Source organism: Excalfactoria chinensis, chromosome 5 (genome assembly GCF_039878825.1).
Source record: "Excalfactoria chinensis isolate bCotChi1 chromosome 5, bCotChi1.hap2, whole genome shotgun sequence".
In the NCBI taxonomy this organism is placed as follows: domain Eukaryota; kingdom Metazoa; phylum Chordata; class Aves; order Galliformes; family Phasianidae; genus Excalfactoria; species Excalfactoria chinensis.
Window position 1 is genome coordinate 12,218,860 of NC_092829.1, and position 7,633 is coordinate 12,226,492.

Sequence of the window (7,633 nt, forward strand, 5' to 3'; positions counted from 1 at the left end):
TGCAAGTGCATGGACTGTCCATCAACATCCATGCAAAATAAATAAATAAATAAATAAAATCTGTCTTCCATTCAAACTAATGACTCCACATGCAAAGGAACAAAGTGAGACTGCTGTAAGTATATGTACCTACAGAGCTCCTGTCTGAAAACTGTCCTCTTTGGCTGTCTGCCTACCTGGAGAGGGATGGATCACATTTCAGAAAGGTGAGATTCAAAATTATGAAAGCTTATCACTTGTCTTGGCAGACAGCAAATGGTATAAAATCCTCTCTGACCATGGCTTGCAATAAGGTATATAACATAGTTCTGTATTTGCTCAGTGTCAGAAGAAGATAATTAATCCTGTATATTTGCTCTTAGAAAGCAACCCAGATATTAGGCTCCATGCTCAGTATGAGATTTGTAGTTCAATTTGTAGATCTTGCATACAACATTTGCAAACCCTGTTATGTCATTCCTTGCTCATGTGTTGACATCATCTGTTATAGACCAGGAGCAATTCAGTACACAGAAACTACCCCCCAAGATCCTGAGCACACAGGCAGTCTGAGCAAAGACTAATTTGTGGAAATCGAGAGGATTTCTCAAGAAAGACTTGTTTTCTTGCAGTCTAAAAGTAGACAACGGGAAAATAAATAAAAAGGAGAAAGGATACTAGAACCCAAAGATAAAACCTGGCTAAAATTTCTCATCAGCAAAATCCTTTGACATTACTCAGTTCTCAAAAAGCAGATTTCAAGTTACAATCACCTTCACCAGAGTCCTTGATTATGCAGGTAGATCCAGTCTTTGTGGAGAGTCCTATAGCCATGTACTGTGCTCACACACATCCTGAGTGCTCTTCTGGAGCTATGGTTAATAGGAAACATCTGATTAATAGAGTTTTCTCCAGGCCAACGTATCCTTTGTGAGGACAGTGGAAACAATGGTAATCTGGAAGCCATGAGCATTTCACTGATGTTTCACTTGTGTGTAATGAGCCAACACAGATCGTGAGATTGGTCCAAATTAGTTTCAAATATTTGAAAAGGATGATATGAATGCTTTGTATGTTGGATTTTGGTTTGGGTATGTTAGAAGCAGTGTCATATAGCAAGCACAAATCAAGCTCATTTTACACAGTTCAATTAAAATCTTGTGTTCAGAAGTATTGTGCAAATTGATGGTACAAAATTACTGGAGTGGTTACAAATATTACCAGGATGCTTTGTGGTCATTCATACAACTCATTCAGCCTAAACTACCTTCTAAGTAAGCTTTAAAATACCATATTGGAACTTCCTTGTGGTACTTCTACCTGCTATTTCATTAGTTTAATTACATCAGCCTGAGATGTCAGTGGCCACGGCAATCTTGAGAAAGAGCAGGCAGAGAAAGAGAGAGAGATAGTCAGAGCTCTCTAAAAGTAAAAGTGGCAGCAGGGGAAAGTAAAGTTAAAACTCGTCCAAGGAATTAGTCCCAATTTCAAAGTAATATTCATAGACCATTTAGAATGTCACCATGCTTCTTAAAATCTGTGATTGATGGTATCTGTTGGCAGGATAATATAACATGAAAAAGAATATCGGACTGTATTATATTACTTTTTCCAACCCTTTTCTTCTTCTTTCCAAATCTGTGGGTGAATTTTAATGTGTATGAAAGCTAGAGAACTGCTATGGGCCAAGTATGCTCTAGGCAGGAATCATACAGCCAGCACCAAAGCATGTCTTATTTCCCCCTTCACAGATTTATACTTACTTCTCCCCATTTCTACTCTAGTCTGGGCAGCAACTTGTGGGTTTGTTGGTTTTTCTGAATAACGCCAACCCAAGGGTTGGTTTTGTGATTTGATCAAAACAGAACTAGAATGTGTGAGGTGACTCAAATGAAACAATATAATAAAAATTATTTCTTGGAATCATGGATGAAAAATAATACGTTATCTTGCAAATATAAAAATTATTTCATTTCTGGCTACTATAATCTAAATTAAATTAAGAGAGATATAATGAGATTTAGAGACCCCCTTTTGCCTCATGCATTTCCAGAATTTCCTCCCAACATGTCTTTTCCCTTGTTGCTCAAAGATCTGTGCACTCATTGCAGTTTGTTCAACTGCTGGTCTCAGTGTGAGATGAAGCTTCAGAATATTTGTGAAGTCATAAGAAAATCTACCAAACAGAACTGAAGAGGACAGTCCTGTGTGTGTCACAGTCACTGCCAAAACTCTTGGGGGCCCTCTCTTCTTTCTCCTTTGTCCAGTTTCTCCTCTAGTCAAAGCATCATGTTTTGTAGAGTGTATCAAATATACCAAGGCTGCTATTCTACGTGGTTCAACCTGGATGAGCTTTCAGTATTTGAGGAGATGTGTCAACAGAAGAATGTGAGTGAATATGTCTGTGTGTCATAAGATATTTATCTGCAAGTTCATCTTTCGAAGTGAAGATAAGGCAGATACAGTAGTAGAGTGTGTGTGTGTGTGGGGGGGGGGGTTATACTGTGGGTAGGACCATAGGCGTTACTACCTAACACTAAGCTAGGAGGATCATTTTGAGTCCTCAGATACAGAATTTCATGGAAAGAACACTGTCAAGAGACTTAAAGCAATACTGTTTGTCAGGGCTGTTTTCATGCATAAGTGATACCGGCAGCTATACAATGAATGCCACGGTGGGGTTAAGAATGGATTCAAGGTTTCCAACCAGAAATGCACAGCAAAATGCAGACGTTGCAAACTCATGCAAATTGAGACTGAAACAAAGGTCAGTGCAAACCCTTGTGAACTACTGTTAATCTCAGAGATTCTCAGAGCTCTGATCGTGCATTTTAATACATAGATAAAGGTTTTCGCTTTTGCAGAACTAATCAGGACACTGACTGGTTCCCAGACCAAGAGAATCAAAAACCTTTTATCTCCCTTGACACCACAGGCAGAACCTCAGGATAGTAAAATTCAATCCTACAAGGTTTTAGTGATGGAAATTCTGTGTTTGCATGCCAGTTTTCCAGTTGATAACTCCTAGAATTGTCAGGACATAAAGACCTGAAAATAACCACATTTCTAGATGACCATCAGTACATAATTAGCCCATTAAAACTGTCAAGAGATATATCAGTATAATTCCATTGCTTAACAATGTAAGGTTTTGTTTGCTTATGTGCATATGAGTGTGCATTTATTTTATTTTGGTTTTGTTTTTTTCCAAAGGGGACAGCAAGTTTTTTCCTTTACCCATGTTTTATTATCAAGTGTGTATTGCTATTATAGCACACTGCTGACATCCCAGTTCCACTTACTGGCATTTCTGAATTATTGATTTCAAAGTGACCGCAGATAAGAAATGTTAAAGTCAATGAGAACCATATTGGAAATGCGCAAAGTTCCACAAAATTTTAAACCCACTCAATAAATAAATAAATAAATAAAATCCTAGGTTTCTCATAGAGAACATTCAAAGATAACTTCTGACTGCACCTCAATCCCCATAAGTAAAGTGGAGATGATAACAGCACCTTGGTTCACAAGGTTTCTGTAATGATCAGCTCGTTCAGCTTGTACAGAACAGAGGATCAGAACCACCAGTGCCCTGAAGCTCCAATCTTTTACATCAGGCAGTGACCTGGCCTCAGGCAGAACATCATTCATGCCAAGAATCCTTCTTAATTGGTGGCCACATAAGGCTGACACGTTGAGCTAGTTGTGCTGTGATGCAATGTATCATGAGACATGTACATTCTCAGATAAGAAAAAGCATTGCAATGCAGCAGACTCTTGTTTTTACATCAGTAATTACATTTTGATTGTGATTTCCATTTCACAAACATAGTTTTGAATGATCAATTCCTGTGTTCACAAAGCTTGGAAAAAGCATGCACAGTGCTATAGGAAGCTAGAAATACCACCTGATTTGAATTCATTAGTTTGTTTGCTCTTTTTTTCTTAGTTTGTAATAGATGAACACTGAGAATGAATTTGCAGTCATCAGCTGTATGAGGCTTGCTCTGTATGCATAGTACAGTTTTCCCATGAAAGCTTGTTTAGAATGCAAAAATCTACTAGAAAAAAACTGCACATATAAAATTTCTAGCATATTTCCAAAGAAGGATAACAAGTGTGCCTCTGACAGTTTTGCCCCAGAAGTCCCAAATCTACAATGTTTGTTTGGATGAGTTTGTTTTATTTTGTCAAACTTCTTTTGCCTCCCCAACTTGTACAAACTCTTTGCATATATTTTTTTTAAATATACATGAATAAAAGATACTCCTGTAGACTGATGTAGTATACAGGCTTCTCAGATCAAATGTTTTCCTTCTCCAGGTGAAATGTGGAAATGAGAGATAGCGTTGTCACTATACTGTATTATTTGTTTGTTTGAACAAATATGGCCACAGCAATCATTTTCATCGATTTTCTAAGAATAACAGTTTAAAAAAAAAAAATAAAAAAAATCAATAAATGCAAAATTTTCCATGAAACCTTCAGTGAAAAATATTCCTCCCTCAACCTCATGTATATTAAAGTGTACAGAATGTGCTGACTAGCATAACGCAATAAAAGTGATTACTGGAAGGCAGTGGAGGTGATTAAATATCACACAGTAGACAGAGTTACCTGAAAATATTATGAATCCAGCACTCCCGAGAGGAAAAAAAAAAAACATCACAACAAACAAATTCTTTGGAAGTTTGCAACTCCCAGCCAGCCACCCTTCTCTGTATGTGGTTCTGTGGATGGGATTTTAATGGATGCATGACAACAGCAGTCGTTGTCTTACCCAATGCACAGAAGTTCATCATTAGAAGGGAGGCAGCTGAATGTCCGTTGTAACACAGATTTTGACAAGGAAGGCTTAGGTTCTCCTGAGAAAACAACACAGGCAAAGAATCTTCCTGTTTACATTTGACGTGGTTAAATATTGAGGAGGTTGTTCAACTGGTTGCTGAGTGAACTGGAGAATTTAATGTTGGCACTAGGGAGACTAATTCCTCACTTGATGACTAGCTGACTTACCCACACATTTCTAAGTCCGAAATACAGTAATGATTTAAAGCAGGGAAAAACCATCAATTAGTCATTTTCAAACTCCCTTGAGGTATTGAAAGTATGGAAACTATTATTTGCAGTGGAGAGAAGTAACTTAAGTCTTAGTGCAGAATATGTTGATGATGGCATGAAACTTTAACAAATACAAGATTCTTTGGGCTTCTTACTAAATTTATTGTCAATATAGATGAAATTTGAGGAGGGAATATGAGTAATGAACCACAGATCAGAGAAATCCCCATGGATATACTTCTATTCATTAGAACACATATTCTCTGTTGAAACCATACATATTGGAGTTGATTTTTACTGGACCTCTTCTTCAAATCCTTCATCTCCCTATAGTGCCAAACTGCAGCCCTTTGTTTCACTGCAGACCCCCACTTTTAATGCAACAGCACTTTGCCAATCTAATTTTTTTTTTTTTTTTCCAAAACTCTCTATGCCTTAATTTATTCCAGATCTTCCTTTAAATATCTGAGAAGCATGAGAAAAGTAACATAAACAGTGGGTCTGTTCCCAGGAGTTCTTGAACATCTGCAGTTTCACTGGAAATTCTGTTTTCAGCACACCTTTCCTGAAAACAGAATTCTGATTATTCCTCAAATATTAAACATACTACAGTCCATTTTCTTAGATCTGCCATATTTCTTTGCTGTAAATACACTAAGTTTATTTGACTGAAACTGAAGGCCTTTTTAATTTATATTCCTGCAAATTGACTAATCTGTCATAATTCCCATAACTTTTCTATACACAGATTTCTGTGTCCTGGTCCCCTGAGCAAAGCTTGCTCATATGAAGATACAGGCTCTCAGCTGCCTGAGCACAAAAGCATGTGAAAAATTTGTGCTAGACTGCCCATGTTGGCAGAGTTCTTCTCTGTTACTCAACCCTGCAGGCTTGCGACCTGCCTGAATGAACACCTACCTTCTTGTGCTCAGGTTTGCCAACCCACACATCCACATTTTAAATTTTTCAGCGGAGAGAAGCATAGATGAAGTCCAGTATTTTGGGCACTTAACTGAGGAAAAAAAGTTGTGTTATGCTCCCAAGGACATTTCATGCATTTTATCAAGTATCTTTCCAACATGAATTTCAGCAACTACTTCAAAAACAAAATGCAGTCATCAAATATTCAGGAAGGTATGGTAAAGTTGAGAAGGCTGTGATGTCTATTCAAGTTCACTATTTACCAAACATGCGTACCAAGTCGTTCCCACAAAGAAAACAAGTGTCTTTTCATAATTTGAGCAATCTTGAAATTTCTATTTTATTTATTTATTTATTTTAATTATCAGTTGCTCCACGCAATCCATAATATTCTGAAATTCCAATTAACAATTGATACGATGCCTTAGAAGAAGTGACAAACACCTGAAGCTCTTTCTTTATTCTGGTTATCTGATAGAAAAACCTAAACAATTACATACATCAAAAGCCTTTTGGGCAGAGTGATAATGGCCATGAAGAACAAATTATCTTCAGGACTCACTGGAGGTTCTGCCTTCTGTGACTAACAAATCACTTTCTCTCTCATGAAAATTATTTATAGTAATCATAAGCAATGGATGGGATCACTTTTACCAAGAATTAAACAAGTGGATGTGTACCGGTATTGGCAGAAGGACCAATAAAATGAAAGGATGTTACAAAAAAAAAAGAAAAATTCTCACCCATCTCTGAAGATGAAGGATTACAGTAAAAACTCCACAGAGGAAAAATCTCCAGCAAAAGATCCTTTCTCAGAGGTAGTCAGCCCTTAAATGAGGTCTAAGAGGTGAAATGCCTTCACCTGTGCTTCCAGGGCTGACCTGACCTTTTCTCCAGGCACTCAGTTAGTGGTCTAGGCCATGACTCATCAGTTCCCATCCAGTATTATGCAGATACTAAAACACACAAGCAAATATCTTAACAGTACAACCATTGACTGTTGCATTTGGAAACTTTAAACTGGAACAAGAGAGGGAACTGAACAAAAGCTAAAGGAATTTAGCAAGCCAGTATCAAATCCCAGACCTCTAATTTCAGCAGTGCAAGTACATGATATCAGTTTCTATTAAATTTATAGAGTCAACTCACTAGAACAATGACAGTATTACCTCTCTAAATACTACATCATATAGCCAATAATAAATAAATGTTCTTACACTCCTGTTTCGAAGGGCACAAAACCAAAGTAAGGAGTACTAAGATAGTCTCTCTAGAACAAGTCTGATTTTCAATAAGAATATTATCCTGAATTATAGGTAAGAGAAGTATCAGTTTTTACAAGAAATAGTTCAAGAGCTTTATGACCATAAAAATAAGAATTATTCATTAGAACCTCAGTCATTTTCCAGCTATCAAACCAGAAATTTCTTCTCTTTTCTGAATATAGTTACCCATATGTTTCTAAAATTGCCTACTTTCATGGCCACCTGTTATTGACTATTTTTTATCTTGTTTATACTTCATAACACATCTGCTTAGATGGCCAAACTCCTAGTGGGCAGTGGTAAAAGAACTATCCAGAGCCTGAATTACCCAGATGCTGATGACTTACAGAAACTGTTGACACATTTTATGAACAGAAGTATAAGAGTGCATTAGGGTTTTAGCTTAA

The 7,633-nt window shown here is 37.1% G+C and overlaps 1 long non-coding RNA gene across 1 annotated transcript; it reads right to left on the reverse strand.

Annotated features, from left to right (window-relative positions):
* Nucleotides 1-4,844: 4,844 nt before the first annotated feature.
* LOC140253476 (uncharacterized) lies at nucleotides 4,845-6,757 on the reverse strand. Its single transcript, XR_011903861.1, has 3 exons — nucleotides 6,705-6,757; nucleotides 5,959-6,052; nucleotides 4,845-5,605 (listed from the first exon to the last, which is right to left on the reverse strand). It is a non-coding gene; the product is annotated as an uncharacterized lncRNA (long non-coding RNA).
* Nucleotides 6,758-7,633: the final 876 nt, after the last annotated feature.